The sequence below is a fragment of the Erinaceus europaeus genome, chromosome 13 (genome assembly GCF_950295315.1).
Source record: "Erinaceus europaeus chromosome 13, mEriEur2.1, whole genome shotgun sequence".
NCBI lineage: Eukaryota > Metazoa > Chordata > Mammalia > Eulipotyphla > Erinaceidae > Erinaceus > Erinaceus europaeus.
The window spans coordinates 18,418,030-18,434,658 of record NC_080174.1 but is presented as its reverse complement, the minus strand read 5'-3'; positions in this window follow the sequence as shown (position 1 = coordinate 18,434,658).

Below are 16,629 nucleotides of genomic sequence, written 5' to 3'. Positions count from 1 at the left end.
GGAAGCTTAAAAGACATTGTAGGAAAAGTTTACCGGGAACTACAAAATACCTTAGATTGATGAAACAACCTTGACAAAATAGAACAAGAATGGAGGCGTCACACTTCCAGACCTCAAACTATGTTATAAGGCTATTGTGATAAAAATTGCCTAGTTCTGGAACAAAAATAGACTCATGGATCAATGGAATAGAACTGATAACCTAGAAACAAGTTCCTATATTTATGGACATCTGATTTTTGACAAAGCCAGACCAAAGCATTAAATAGAAGAAGGAAAGTCTCTTCAGCAAGTGATGCAGGTGAACTTGTCTAGAAATGTGTAGAAGAATTATACTGGAATACTGCAATTGTATTGTAAATAATGTGCGGTATTATAAATCAATGACAAATTAATAGTATTTGTCTGTAAATAATTTTTTTTTTAAAAAAGCTCAAACCCTTGGTCCTAACCAGCAGGGGAAGCTTCGTGAATGGTGAAGTAGTGCTACAGGTATGTCTTTTTATCTCCTGTTTCTCCCCTCTCAATTTCTCTCTGTCTTTGTAAAAAAGAAAGTCATCTTGGCTGGTACTGTACTCATTTCCCTTCTTCCAATCTTTGGACACCCTCTACCTAATTCCTCTATCCTACTGGTTAACTAGCTCGTTCTAGGGCTTGATTATTAAATGCCATAGTTATTCTGTGATATACAATACTTAAATTTTTCAAGTTGCCAGAAAGCACTTATAAAAGTTTATGTAAGCATTCAACCTTACTGCACTTTGAGAGAAAATTATATTTTTATGACCATTTATTGATAAGTAAAAGTCAATTCAAAAAATTATAATTTATAACTGATAATCTTTTTTTCATAACTCTGAATTATTTATTTATTATTTTAATGTATTTATTTATAAAATGGAAATACTGACAAGACCATAGGATGAGGGGTACAATTCCCACCACCAGAGCTCTGTATCCCATCCCCTCCCCTGATAGCTTTCCTATTCTTTAACCCTCTGGGAGAATGAACCCAGGGTCATTATGGGGTATAGAAGGTGGAAGGTCTGGCTTCTGTAGTTGTTTCCCTGCTGAATGTGGGCGTTGACAGGTCGATCCATACTCACAGCCTGTTTCTCTCTTTCCCTAGTGAGAAAGGACTTTGGGGAAGCAGAGCTCCAGGACACATTGGTGGGGTCATCTGTCCAGGGAAGTCCAGTTGGCATCATAGTATCGTCTGGAACCTGGTGGCTGAAAAAGAGTTAATATATAAAGCCATACAAATTGTTGATTAATCATGAACCTAAGGGCTGGAATATTGCAGATGACGATTTGGCGGTCTCCATTTTGGAAATAGCTGGTAGGACTAATTTAGGTATATTCCAAAGGGCCCATGACTTTATTAGTTTTTGCCTGAGCCTGACATCTGATATGCAGGTGGACCCAAGTTATTGTCTGGGTAGATGATGTCATGGCTGGAAAAAGGGCTAGAAAGCTACATCAGGGAAGAGAATAGCTCCCAAATATGGGAAAGGTGTATAAATATTGTTGACTGTAAACCCCATCAATCTTATCTGGAGCCCATATTCAGCATAGGAGCCTATGTAACCTCTACACTCCTGTAGGTCCGAACTTGCATTCTGTGGTCATCCGTAGGAACATTCCGAGTTGCACCAATTTCAGGACCCATTTTTTTCAGGTGGTAGATAGAGTATGTTATCCAACCCCTACAACTGATTTTCTAAGAGCATTGCATCAGTGGACTCCTTCTTGAAATTGTGGACAGATCCCCCTAAAGCAATAAATATGGTTTCAAGATCTCATAGTAGAGTAACAATTGGGAACTGAGCCATGAAATCCAAATTTACTTTCTATAAGTTTGTTTCAAAGAATACGAAGAATCAATTTTCATCGAATTCTTTTGAACATGAAATGAAGAAAAGATGGTTTGAAGACTCTTGAGTTGATTAAATACTGTGGCTTTTAGCTATTTACTTTTGCCACCAAAAGTCATTGCAGTGATGTATTCACTGCTCCAGGTAGCCATTTTTTTTTCCTTCTAGAGACGGGGAAAAATGGGGATAGAGAGAGGGAGAGAGGGAAAGGGAGAGAGACTCACCACTCATGAAGCTTACTCCTGTAGGTGGTGACCAGAGGCTTGAACCTAGGTCATTACACATGTGTGACAATGCTATCATTTAATTTTTTTTTGTCAAATTATCATTCTCAGGATCATTTATTAGAATACCTTCAGGCAGAGAAGCCACGGTAATGAAGGAAATCTGGATGCTTTATCTATAACCTCACTGAACATTAGAGTTCTTTAGGCTTATCTGATTGGCCCCTCTCTGCTCCTAGTGAGTCCCTCCTGATACTGTATTCTCAGTAGAAAAGGGTAGCTTTCCTTGAGGAGAGATAGAGGGTCAGCAGGCTAAGGTATTCTGTAGCGGGACTCTAGCTAGAACCTTCAAACAAGCTCTCAAGTTCCAGCCACCCAGGGTAACTATCACTTGAACAGTGCACTCACTGTTTTCCCTTGTGTATGCACTCAGATTGAAGCTGAGACCCCTCCTCATTGAAGGAGGGAAGCTTCTGTGTTGTGCTCTCCCTTGCTCTTCTTTATTTCCTCCCCCTCTCCCTCTATCTTTCTGACTATCTCAAAAAAAAAAAAAGAAAAAGAAAGTCTGCATATTCACTTTCTCCTATTAAACAAGTTTGTTTTCAGTGGGAATCAAAGTCAATGTTTTTAGGTGGAAAACATTCCCTTTGGAATATAAATTCCTAAGTTTTCCATACAGGAAAACACTTTACCAAGCTGGATGGAGAATGCTGACATTTAGATTGAACATGCATGGTTAGTCACTGATATGTTTAGATTGGATTAATTTAAGGGAAGAAAGAATTTAAAGGCTGCACTAGACAAGCAAGTTGAAGAAGTAACTTGGCAAGGTTTTCAGCATGCAGTGTGCTCTCATATCCAGAACATACTGCCACGTTGTGATTAAAGAAACTCATCCTGGACAAAATGGCTCTGACTATAATTTTTTTTTTTTTTTTTACTCTTTAAGAAATCACTTGAAGTCTATCCCTTGGACTATCACCAACCTGAAAGAGTGGTGTATTTCTAGCCAATAGCCATTATGTTTCCACATCTTTCCAGGAAGAAACCATTTGTGTGAAACATAACTTTCCCCAACAAATAAATATATCATTTATACATATCAACTTGATAAAAAGAGTAACAATCAGTATATTCTGGTCTTTATATTAAAGAAAGGAACTTACTCGGTGAAGAGAAAAATGACAGCATAAATTCAGCTCAGTTTCTTATTTTCACTGAATCAATTATAACCAACTGGATATATATATTTAGATAATTTGATGAAGAGAAAGATGTATTTTTCTTAATGAAGATTTTTTGACTGAAGGTTCTAAAAATTAAGTAGAAGCATCTTTGGTTCATTTATTACTTTTTTAAAATAATTTTTTATAAAATATTTTATTTATTTATTCCCTTTTGTTGCCCTTGTTGTTTTTTTATTGTTGTAGTTATTATTGTTGTTGTCGTTGTTGGATAGGACAGAGAGAAATGGAGAGAGGAGGGCAAGACAGAGAGGAGGAGAGAAAGATAGACACCTGCAGACCTGCTTCACCGCCTGTGAAGCGACTCTCCTGCAGGTGGGGAGCCGGGGTTTGAACCGGGATCCTTATGCCGGTCCTTGTGCTTTGCGCCACCTGCGCTTAACCCGCTGCGCTACAGCCCAACTCCCCATTTATTAATTTTTTAAAGTAGTTTCTTCTTTTGAAAATTAGTTATTCTGCCTTCCCAATATGTGGTTAAGAATTAGTGTGCTTAATATGATAGTTTCCTAGTCCAGAATGATTTGGTGTCTAATTGCTCCTATCAGGGTGTTATCTGTACCAAAAATGACTCTTTCATCAGAGAAAGGATGGTTACTAGAACCAAAATGTCTGCTGGAAAAGTTTAATGGCACCATCTTGGATTAAAGGTTTGTATTTCCCTACATAAGTTTTGGAAATTCAGTTTGGGGGTAGACTCTATCCCTAGAGAAGTAAAATCCTAGAAAGCTCCAGATATGAAGCATAATAACTCACGTGAATAATCAAAGTATTATCTAATCATCAAACAGTGACTTTTATAGCAACCAGAATCTATAAACAGGTCAGTGGGCAGAATAGAAAGTATAAAATTAGACTGTAGTAGATAGAGGAATTCAGGTGTTATCCAGAGAAGTGGTGTTACTAATTAGTAAAGTATTGTCAAATTATAAACTAATACATTGTGCTTTGATGATTAGATAATAAATGGAAAATACAAAGGTATAAAATAAAAGGTATAAAATACCTTTATCTAATTGTATAAACCAAAGTAAATTCCACATTGATTAAATAGTTAAATATACAATCTGAAAATCGCCTTCTGCAATAAAATTAATCTGACAGAATAGGGAAAGTTTTTTTAAGAATAAAAGAACAAAATAGTTTCAGACACTGAAAAAATGGGAAATACAATGTTAGCAATACAATTACAGGCAGTAGGATAATGAAAAATTAAAATTTTGTCCTGTACTTTATAACTTTTATAACTGCCACATGAGGTTTGGTTTATTTTTTACAAAAAACAATGTACTTTCATGTAAAATATTCAGTATTCACTTTAATAATTAGACCAATCTTCTTGGAGTTTTTGAACTCACAATATTTCTCAGTGAGCTGTGTAAAATGACTAATGTCTTGATTAATACCGCTGACTCAAACACTTAATGCAAACATTCCTTGCAAGTTTTAGCAAGCTGGTGACATCCTTGTTGTCTCTCTCAACATTTCTTTCGCCTCCAGGATTATCGCTGGAGCTCAGTGCCGGCACTATGAATCCACTGCTCCTGGAGGCCATATTTTTTCCATTTCATTGAATAAAAGAGAGAAATTGAAAGGGAAAAGAAGATAGAGAGGGAGAGAGAAAGACTTCTGCATGCCCGTTTCACCACCTGTGAGGTGTCCCTCCTGTAGGTGGGGAGCTGGGGTCTCCAACCAGGATGCTTGCACAGGTCCTTGTACTTCATACTATGCACGCTTAACCTGGTGTGCCACCACCCAGCCACTCAGCAATTACTTCTTTAACTTTAAGTGTGGCAAGAAGGGCGGTGGGTAGATAGCATAATGATTATGTGAAAAAAAGGTGACTAGTATGTGGAGAAGTTGGCCACACGGTAACAAACTACTCCTTCCTCTGATAAAATCAACTTTTGTTCCCTCAAGAAGGAAAACTAGTAAACTGTTGTGATTAGGAAATGATCCCATAAACATCCTCTTTATCTCCTTACCACCACTATGTAGTTCTTCTCTCAGGCACTGTCAAAGTTCTTGATTTGGTGAGCACTTATGTCCTAAATTCCTTATCATTGGTCAAGTCTTTCCACATCCAGTAGTTGGATTCTTTTTGTACCAACTCACCTAAATGTATACTCAATAATACCAGTGCCCAGATATAAATGGTCTCACTTCAGTTTTCTGTCCCCTTGATCTCTCTAAAATATGCCAAACTATTTAAAGAGTTTTCTGATCCCAGACTTCCTGATACCTGTTATTGGAAATCCTACTGATGGTTACTTTTGCATGTATGTTTGCAAAATATATGTTATCTGTCTACCAGGTACCTTCATTTGAATATTATACCATAAGGCCTGTCTTCCAGGCTCTGTTCCTTGTTACAAGAATCCTACTCTAGAGCAAAAAGTCTGGATATTTGAGAGATTTCTGCCCACAGGCAGTAGATGGTTTTACTGTCACATGTGATCACACATAATTCTGATGTTGGGCTGCTACCCTAAGGGTCTGGAGATTATGCATGGGATAACTAGAGTAAACTCAATATCTTATGATGTCAAAAGAATGTACCTGACATAATGACATTTGGATAATGACTTTTTAAAAAAATACTATCTTTATTCTTTTGATTGACTTATCCAGATATTGAGAGAATGGAGGAGATAGAGAGGAGGAGAGATAGGGAGACACCTGGAGCACTGCTTCACCACTTGTGAAGCTTTCCCCTTGCAGAAGGGGACTGGGGGCTTGAACCTGGGTCCTTGTGCACTGTAACATGTGCACTCAACCATGTGCACCACCATCAGGCCCCAGATAATGACAGTTTTAAACACACTTACCCTAATGTTTTCTCTCTTAGAAATGTATTCTGCTCTTTATCTGTGTGATGTATAACTACCTGTTATTTGCACCTTAATAAATACTCCTTGAATGTTGAGATGAATGGGTATACACTTGACACTGTCTTAGCTAGGGATGTCATATGTGCATGTTCCCACCTGACCTCTTCTGATCAACTAGTGACTGGCTGTGGTTATTGTCTCTCCACCCTGGGTTATGTCTAATCTTAGGGCTCTAGCAATTGGCTAAGGTTCTCTCAAGCCACAAATTCTCAATACCAAACTTGTCACCAAATCAACTTTACTTTGCAATTTTTTAAAAATACGTTGGAAGGGATCAAACCCAAGACCTCATATATGTGAGGCATATGCTCTACTGCTGAACCACCTTTGCAGTCCCAGCTTACATTCCCTCACCTCTTTAACACTGTCATCCTTGTTAGACACGAGTACTCTTCGAGTTTCTGCTGCTTCCATGAATGTTTATCTTTGTTGTCTTTGGCATGGAGGAAGCTGACATTGCATTTTCTTATGTTATCTATCTATTTATCTATCTATCTATCTATCTATCTATCTATCTATCTATCTATCTATCTATCTACCTGTCTGTCTATCTATCTATCTATGCATACACATATTTGTATACATACTGTTGTTGTTACCAGGGATTCAGTGCTGCAAGTCAACTTTTATTTATTTATTATTGAACAGAGACAGAGAGAAATTGAAATGGGAGGGAGAGAGAGAGAGAGAGAAGGAGAGAGACAGAGAGACACCTGCAGCCCTGCTTCACCACTCATGAAGCTTTTCCCATGCAGGTAGGGACCAGAGGCTTGAACCTGGGTCCTTGTGCATTGTAATGTGTACAATAAACAAGGTGTACCACTGCCTAGCCCCCACAATTCAGCTTTTTTATTTTTTTAAGATAGGGAGACAGACAGAGAGAAGAGAAAGGGGAAGAAGACACTGCACTGGAGGAAGTTTCAGTGTTGTTTGAGTTCAGTCCCACTGTACTGAGAAGTAGACTCATAATTGAGTTGTTTGCAAGTCAAAAAAGTGCAATTGTGGGGCCAGGTGGTGATGCACCTAGTTAAGTGCACACATTACAGTGCTCAAGGACCTGGGTTCAAGCCCCTGGTTCTACTTGCAGAAGGAGAGCTTCATGAGTGTTGAAGTATGGCTGCAAATGTCTCTCTGGCTCTCTTTCTTTCTACCTCCTCCTCCTCCTCCTCCCCTCTCAGTTTCTCTCTGCATCTACTCAGTAATAAATAAAAAGATTAAAAAAGAAGAAAGTGCAGTCTTCTGGTGAGTTATCTTGCTGATAGTAAGAACCAGAACCATGTTCCAGACCCAAGAAATCTGCTCTTAACACCATGCTGTAGTACTGTCTGCTCTCTTAAATAAATGCACACCTGATCGGAGGAGCAAACAAGCAAAAAACTAAGAAAAAGTACTTCACAGAATGGAGACTCTCAATGCAAGATATGGGAAAGTTTCTGGAAGCACAAAGGAAGGATACATTTGGTTTTGTGTAAGCCTACTGGAGTGGTTTGTGTGCTGATGAAAATGAAGGCAGAGAAAATGAAGATGGGGAAAGCAGAGATGAGGGTCCCAGGCAGAAACACACACACACACACACACACACACACACACACACACACACACACACACGTACAGTATTAGAAACAAGCAGAGGCTGGGTGGTGGTGCACCTGGTTGAGCATACATGTTACAATGTGCAAAGACCTGGCTTCAAGCCCCCAGTCCTCACCTGTAGGGAGGAAAGCTTTGTGAGTGGGGCAGCAGTGTTGCTGGTGTCTCTCTGTCACTCTCCCTCTCTATCACCCTCTTGATTTCTAACTGTCTCTATCCAATAAACAGAGATAATTTGAAAAAATTTAAGAAAAGAAATAAGCATTGTTTTTCAGAGGAATTTCACCTAATTCTATTTTGCTGTTGTGCATTCCCTGGAGTGACAAGTTATCAAAGGAGACGTGGGCAGTGGTCATAGAGTACAAAAACATGAAAGTCATTCTTACAGGCATGATTGATCTGAAAATAGTAGGGTGCTAATGATGAACTTTTAAACGGGGTGAGGCATGATAGATTTTCCATTTCACGATGGCCACCCTGAAAGTGAAGCAGAAGAGAGGGTAGACCAAGTAGGCTGCAGACAGGGTGAGTGGTGGTCTAGATGAGAGTTGGGTATCTAAATTTACAATGGAGGGTGGGGATAGTCAGGCACAAGATCTAGAAAGCAGAACCCACCCAAGTGGTATTTGATGTGTATGAAAAATTATTAAAGTTGTTGATCGTATATGAAAAGTAGTAAAGAGAAATAAACAGGGGTTACAGATTATTTGTATGCTAGAGTCTCGGGTGGAAGGGGAACCATTTCTTACACAGCGAAGTAGAACAGAAGCAGGACTGTGGATTGGATGATTGGCTTTGAAAAGGTGAACTAGAGTTGGCTACTGCGCAGAAAACAAGTAAGGAAGCTGCCTATATTCAGGAAGAAAGACAGGTTAAGGAATATAGAGTAAAGGCCTGCATATGAGAAGAATGGCAGATGGCATCATCTTAGAGGGTACAGAGAAAGAAGTCAGGTGATGGATTAACCCTGACCCCCATGAGATAGATGTTTATTTTTATTTTTTTTAAAAATATTATTATTATTTATTTTCCCTTTGGTTCCCCTTCCTGTTTTATTGTTGCTGTGGTTATTCTTATTGTTGTTACTAATGCTATTGTTGTTAGATAGGACAGAGAGAAATGGAGAGAGGAGGGGAAAGACAGACAGGGGGAGAGAAAGATAGACACGTGCGGACATGCTTCACCACCTGAGAAGCGACTCCCCTCCAGATGGGGAGGCAGGGCTCAAACCGGGATCCTTACTCCGGTCCTTGTGCTTTGCGCCACAGTGCACATAACCCGCTGCGCTACCGCCCGACCCCTGAGGTGGATGTTGAAGGAATGGTGAGAGGCAGAAAGAGCAGCAAAAGAATCAGAAGAAAAAAAAATAGCTTCCACTGAAATCTGGTCATAACATCTTTCTTATTTACTCATTCATTTATTATTTGTTTCAAGAGGGAAGTAGAAAGACATGTCACTTTGGCATATGCAATTTTGGGGACCCAACTTAGGACCTCATGACTGTGAGTCAACACACTTTAGTCCTTGTGCCCTCTCTGCGCTGCAGCCAGATCTGGATGTGAAGTTACATTCTAAATTCATCAAGAACTGACTAGCCTATGTTACTCAAAAAAAAAAAAAAAAAAGTCTGAAGTCCATGAGAAAGTGTGAGGGAAAAATGAACTTGAGATGATGAGTTAAGTTTTCTTACTTTTTTTAGTTTTCTAGATGGGAAAAAAGAAAGAAAGAAAAACAGCCCATTCTCAAAGGATAAACAAAAGGATCTGCTTACTCTGTGCTGTGAAGGAGTTCTGCAGAGCTGACACCCACTTGAGAGAGAACTGAATGTGAAAAAATAAACAGCAATCTTGCTGAAATGAGGATGGCAGTCTAGGAGAGAAATTTGGCTACCTTTTATCCTCTCTTCATGGTTTCCTAAAATATTTCTGCTTTAATCACATTTCAATTTGAAGTTTGCTCTTAGAATCATAAAATGCAATAGTTCCACTCCAAGGGATCTACTGAAGAGAAATGAAAATGTTTATATGATGCCTTGGAATAGTGATGTTATTCACAATTACCCAAGACAGGGTAATATCCAAAAGTTCTATCAGCTAGTGAATGGAAAAGCAAATTGTGATGGAGTTGTATAATAGGATGCCACTCAAAAGAGCATTTGGGTTACCACCATGCACAAGGACTAGGGTTTAAGCTCCTGCTCCCTTTATGAGCAGTTAAGTGGGTCTGCAGATATCTTTCTTTCTTTCTCATTATCTCCCCCTACTCTCTCAGTTCCTTTCTGTACTATCAAATACAAAGGGAACAACAACAACAAAAAAAAAGGGGGGTGGGGAGGAAGGCTGCCAGGAGCAGTGGATTTATAGTGCAGATCGCTAAGTCCCAGTGATAACTCTGGTGTCAATAAAAAATATGAGAGCAAAAGAAAATAAAAGAATATACTTGTGCAATAAGGAGAAACAAACAGTTTTATGCATGCTATAACATGCACAAACTTCAAAAGATTGTTAGAGGAAGGAGACTAAAAAGTCTATTATGTGAAACTACTTACATAAAATTAATTTATGTGGCCCGGGAGGTGATGCAGTGATAATGCTTTGGACTCTCAAGCATGAGGTCCTGAGTTTGATCCTAGGCAGCGCATGTGCCAGAGTGATGTCTGGTTCTTTCTCTCTCCTCCTATCTTTCTCATAAATAAATAAAATCTAGGAGTCGGTCGGCAGCGCAGTGGGTTGAGCGCACGTGGCACAAAAGCACAAGAATCCACGTTAAGGATCCTGGTTTGAGCCCCAGGCTCCCCACCTGCAGGGGAGTCACTTCACAAGCAGTGAAGCAGGTCTGTTGGTGTCTATCTTTCTCTCCTCCTCTCTGTCTTCCCCTCCTCTCTCTATTTCTCTCTGTCCTGTCCAATAACAACATCAATAACAATAATAACTAAAACAATAAAACAACAAGGGCAAAAAAATGGAATAAATAAATATTAAAAAATCTAAAATAAATAAAATCTTAAAAAATAAAGTTTATTTTAAAAAGTCAAAATTTGTTGAATAGAAAATCAAGGCAGGCAGGGGGTAGCTAGCATAATGGTTATGCAAAGAAACTCTCATGCCAGAGGTTCCAGAGTCCTAGGTTTAATCCTCCGCACCACCATGAGCCAGAGCCGAGCAGTGCTCTGGTCAAAAAAAGAAAAGAAAAGAAAATCATAGCAATGATTGCATATGGTTATGGGTGGAAACAAATATTTACAAATAGATTATTTACAAATAAGCTTAGAAAATATGTTTCCAAACTCAAAATATTCTTAAAAATCAATCAATAACCTGGGTAGCCAGGCGGTGGCATACCCAGTTAAGAGTACATATTGCTAAGTGTGAGGATATGGGTTCAAGACCCTGCTCCCCACCTGCAGGGTGCATGCTTCACCATTGGTGAAACAGGTCTTCAGGTGTCTTTCTCTTCTCTCTATCTACCCAACCTCTCTCAATTTCTCTTTATACTATCTAATAAAAATATGAAAGAAAGGGGAAAAAAAGGAAGAAATGACTGCCAGGAGTGGTGGATTCATAGTGCTGGCACTGAGCCCCAGCAATAACCTTGGTGGCAAAAAGAAAAAGAAGTAAAAAAAACCTGAACGCTTACAGAGGGTGTGTTTTATGGTCCACAGTTTTATGTACCACTGAATTTATAGATTTGTTATTTTATAACTGAAGGAGATGATTGATTAAACTCATTTTATCTTAGATTCTTCTAACTTTCCCCCCTCTACTATTACTAGTTATTGACATTACCTCTCTTATCCTATTGATAATCTTATGAACAGTGAATTTTATTTAACTTGCCTACAAGGCAGAGTGAATTAGATAGACTTAGAATCAGTTAAAGCAAGTGGATATTGTATGTAACAACCATACAGAAATAAAATTAGGGTAGTTAGATATAATTCATAATTTCTCATAAATCTAGCATTAGGAGAAAGATACAGAGTCCATTTTGATAAAGGGTGGTGGGACTTGAAGACCTCCCCTCTCCACATCTAGGTCACTCAGTGCTTGTTATGGTGTCCTTATCAAATTCTGTGCTGTGATGCGTGGCATTGTCCTTGGCTTAGTGTTTTCATTCCTGGAACTGCAGCCATCTTAAAAATCCCAAGAGCTGGGGGCCAAGCGGCAGGGCAGTGGGTAAAACGTACATAGTGTGGAGGGCAAGGACCAGCACAAGAATCAGGGTTTGAGCCCCTGGCTCCCCACCTGCGGGGTAATTTTTTTGCAAGCAGTGAAGCAGGTCTGCAGGTGTCTGTCTTTTCTCTCACTGTCTTCTTCTCCTCTCTCAATTTCTCTCTGTCCTCTCCAAAACAACAACAATATGGAAAAAATGGCCTCTAGGAGCAGTGGATTTGCAGTGCAGGCACGGAGCCCCAGTGACAACCCTGGAGGAAAAAAAAAGAAAGAAAAAAAGAAAAAAAAATCCCAAGAGCTAAACATTTTTAACAAACGCCCTTTATTTTTCTTAATTTGTTTTTGTTACTTGCAATTATAAACTCTAACAGATCTATAGAACATTTTTTTAAATGAAAGCTTACTTCCACAATGAAAAGTATAAAACCAATTGCTACAATTAAAAAATGAGATAATACTAAATCAGGCAAACTGAATAACTTAGGGGCCAATAGAAGTACATTCAATCAAGATTGTAGGGGAAGGAAGTGCAGTGAAAGCTGTTAGTCCAATGGACCATATTGGTTTCATCCTGAGTGATGAAAGCAGTAGTTACAGCCACCGAGTTGCAGATGCTACTATGATGCCAACCTGACTTCCCTGGGCAGACAACCTTGCCAATGTGTCCTGGAACCTCACCTCTCCAGAGCCCTTTATCATTAGGGAAAGATAGAAGCAGGCTGGGAGTATAGATCGACCTGCCAACACTCATGTCCAGTGGAGAAGTAATTACAGAAGCCAGACCTGCCACCTTCTGCACTCCACAATGATCCTGGGTCCTTATTCCCAGAGGGATAAAGAATCGAAATGCTTTCAATGGAGGGGATGGGATGTGGAACTATGGTGGCAGGAATTGTGTGGGATTTTACCCCTCTTATCCCACTATCTTGTGGATCATTACTGAATCATTAATAAAAAAAATTTCAAAAAAGAAAAAGGCATGGTGGGTGGAAGTGGTGAGGTATGGCTGGGGGCAGATACTGTACAGTTAGTTGTAGTTATTCTTCCTAACTAGGTCATACAAATAGAAAGCATACTGTGAGAGATATAGATAGACGTAGAGGTAGAGATGATAAAGATAATCTCTGGGCTACAGTAATTTAATAGTATAATTCAGGTTGCAGGTCAGTCTCCGTCTTTGCAAGGAGGCCATACATAAAATATGGCTTACAATAGATTACTTCATAATTACAGTCTTTAACCGGTTGTACTATCCTCTATAGAGGCAAGGACTCTGTTGCCAAATTGTCCAAAAGGGCTTACCCACAGTCATGACAGGTGTTTTATTTCACTTTGCAGAGTTCACCGAAATGCCCTTGGCATGAGTAAATTCTTGGCAGGCAAGCTTAGCCTGAAGGATTTTTCAAGTTGCAGAATGCTTTTTCTTTGGATAATAAAATTCCTCTGCTTCCTTTGTTACCTATCTCCTCCCTCTGTTTCCAGGAATTCCTTGTTTTGAGAAGTCTCAAACTGACTCACACTAAGTTCTTCACACTGTAAGTTTGATCCTGTCACTTCAATGATTTTAAAGGTTGATACCAAATCTGTGTGTTCATCTCAAACTATAGTTCCTCGCTGTCCTTGATCAGTTTAGTCTTGGGGTATTTGTTTTGAAGGTTTTCTTTTTTCTTTTTCTTCTCATCCTTTAGACTTCTTTTTTTCCCCTAAACAGTGGCTACCTTTATTTTCTCATACTATTCCTTTGTTCTCTTCTTCATCACCATACTAATGGTGGTAGGATGAGATTGTAATCAGAAATTGTTATTGTCTGTTCTAGTGTTTTGGTTCTACTAGAGTTTTTAACAAATACACAAATACAGGTCAAGTTTCTTAATAACAATGTGTAATTATCTCAGTACAATGTCTCTCCTATGGGAGTTCACTGTTAGGTCATGGATTGTACAGTATTTTTTGGAAAACCATTGTCTGCTGAAGTGAGGCTCTCCTCAAACTTCAACCCACACAGAGTTTTTGCCAATGGGAATTTTATAACCTCCTCTTTAGTATTTTAATGATGCCTCTTAAGAAATTCTGCCATCTGTTCAAACATGCAGATAGATGATAGGAACTGACAAGTTGTCAGATCTTTTTGTCTGACACTGATTAGTCTGACACTGAAATTGACAGGGCATTCCAGACTCAGTTTCAGTCAGAACTGGGACGGTGACTTGTTTAAAACTCTTCAGGCTTACTTTGAGTAAACTCTGTTCTGAACCTCAATCCTCAGATGATGTGAGAACTGGCCAGTCTATAGAGATAATTATTCTGGGTTCAAGTACTAGGATTTAAGTTTTGGAATTTTGCCTTAGTAAATGTCCCTGGAGCTAGGATAAATGTGAGTAATTTCCAGTGAGGGAAAATTATCTTTCTTTCTTCATTTTTTTTTTTTTTATTAACAGAATGCCATGAAAATTATTTCCCCCACCTCTACCTCTTTCATTTAGGGAATGGGAAACCACTAGCCAACATTTTTCCCCTTCTTTTTTCTTTTTCTTTTTTATTAGTGCTTCTCTAGGAATATGGAGTGCATAAGGTGAAAGGTTTATACAATTGCTTCTCCAATGGACATGGATGTTGGCAGGTTGATCCATACTTCCAGCCTGTTTTTATCTTTCCCTAGTTGGGTAGGGGTTTGGGGAGGTGAGGTTCCAAGATACATTGAATGGTGAAGTCATCTGTCCAGGGAAGGCAGGATGGAATCAGTAGTATCTGCAACTTGATGGCTTGAAGGCAGTAAAATATAAAGCAGGACAATTTTTTCAATACACAGGAATAGTCGGAATAGAACAGATGAAATTAGGGGTTTTGTCTGGGAAGAAGCAAGGAAGTCTATTTTGGTATGTTCTAAGATGCCCATGACTTTAGTAATTTTTGACTGAGACTGATAGCTAACATGCAGGTGAACTAATTTTGTCTGGGAAGACGGTGTCAGATATGAGAATAGGATTAGAAAGCTGGACTAGGAAAGAGAATAGCTCCCAAACACAAGGAAGGAAAATACATAAATACAATCAACTATTTACCCCAGCGATCTGACCCAGGGCCGACGTATATTCATATTTAGCATAGGAGCCTGTGTAACTTCTGAGTCCCTGTCAATTTGAGCTCACAGTCCATGGTCACAGCTTGGAATATTCTAGGCTGCACTCATATAAAGACCAGTCTTCCTGAGTGGCAGAATAGGCTGACCCAGTCTCCCTTCAGTGAGAGGGGCAGGCCCTACTGATGCTGCTCTATATTGAAGGCAAGGTCCTGGAGAGGTTATGATGATGTCCCTTGTTGGTCTGCTTCTAATTCTGCTTCTAAGACCCCTTCTGTTTTGATCATCGTGTTAGGTTCACCTGGATTGCTTGATGCTATGGTCTATTTACATAATCACTGTTTTGTTTGAGACCCACGCTGGTTTAATCCCACTGGTTTACGCTCTTTATCCACTCTGCCTCCTCTCCTAGTCACATCCTGTTTTCCATTTAATCCCCACTGGTTCACGCTCTTTTTCTTTCTCCCCACCCCCATCCTATGTACTTCCTTTTCCTGACACTTCTGCCTCAGGAGATATAAAGGACAGGATTTTCTAATGAATAGAGATTGATTGATTGCACTGCATCCCCGCTCATCAATAAAGATTGAACTGCGTTCCCAGCTCAGCCATGAGTCCCTGGTTGTCCATCTCCCATCTGCGAAGCTAGCCCGGCAGTCCCTGATTTTAATAGCTATTGTCATGCACAGTGGTTAGAATAAATATGATAACATGCCTGACAAGTAATAATGTTCATGAGCAGAAAAATTAATATAGGCAAACTATGAGGAGAAAAAAAAAACTATGTATCTCTGTGTTTTCAATCTCCTTATCGTCATTTCCCTATCCTCATTTGTGTTCTCGAATATTATGCCTAACATGTACCAATGACTCAAACTCTCCCTTTTAATAAAATGTGCCTCGTGGTGCATCCCGTGAGTACCCATTCATTGGGGAAACTGATGATCCTTCCTAGCCGACTGAATCCACGTGGATCCCAGTCACTTTCAAAGCCAGCAGCAAGCAGCTCCTGACAGCTTTCAACCTGACCTGTTGACTGGCTATGGAAGAAGGGCAAACGCTAGAAGAAGAAGAATAAAATGTGCCCAAGAAGAGAAAAAAATAAATGTAAATTTTGTTATCACTACCAGGGCTTTGATAACAATATCATTTAATAAACTCAATATAGAAAATTTTTGTGAAATTACTGTCAATCAGTAGAAAAGGAGATAGAACTCTCTGCCATAGAAATCACATAATATAGGATCTTGGTCATAATTTTTAATTTGAAATTAAGTCTTTTTAAACTTTTTTATATTATTATATTTATATAATTTTCCCTTTTGTTGCCCTTGTTGTTTTTATTGTTGCTTCTGTTATTGATATTGTTGTTGTTGGATAGGACAGAGAGAAATGGAAAGAGGAGGGGAAGACAGAGAGGGGGAGAGAAAGACAGACACCTGCAGACCTACTTCACCGCCTATGAAGTGACTCCCCTGCAGGTGGGGAGCTGGGGACTCTAACCAGGATCCTTACTCCTATCCTTACACTTTGCGCCAGGTGTGTTTAACCTGCTGCA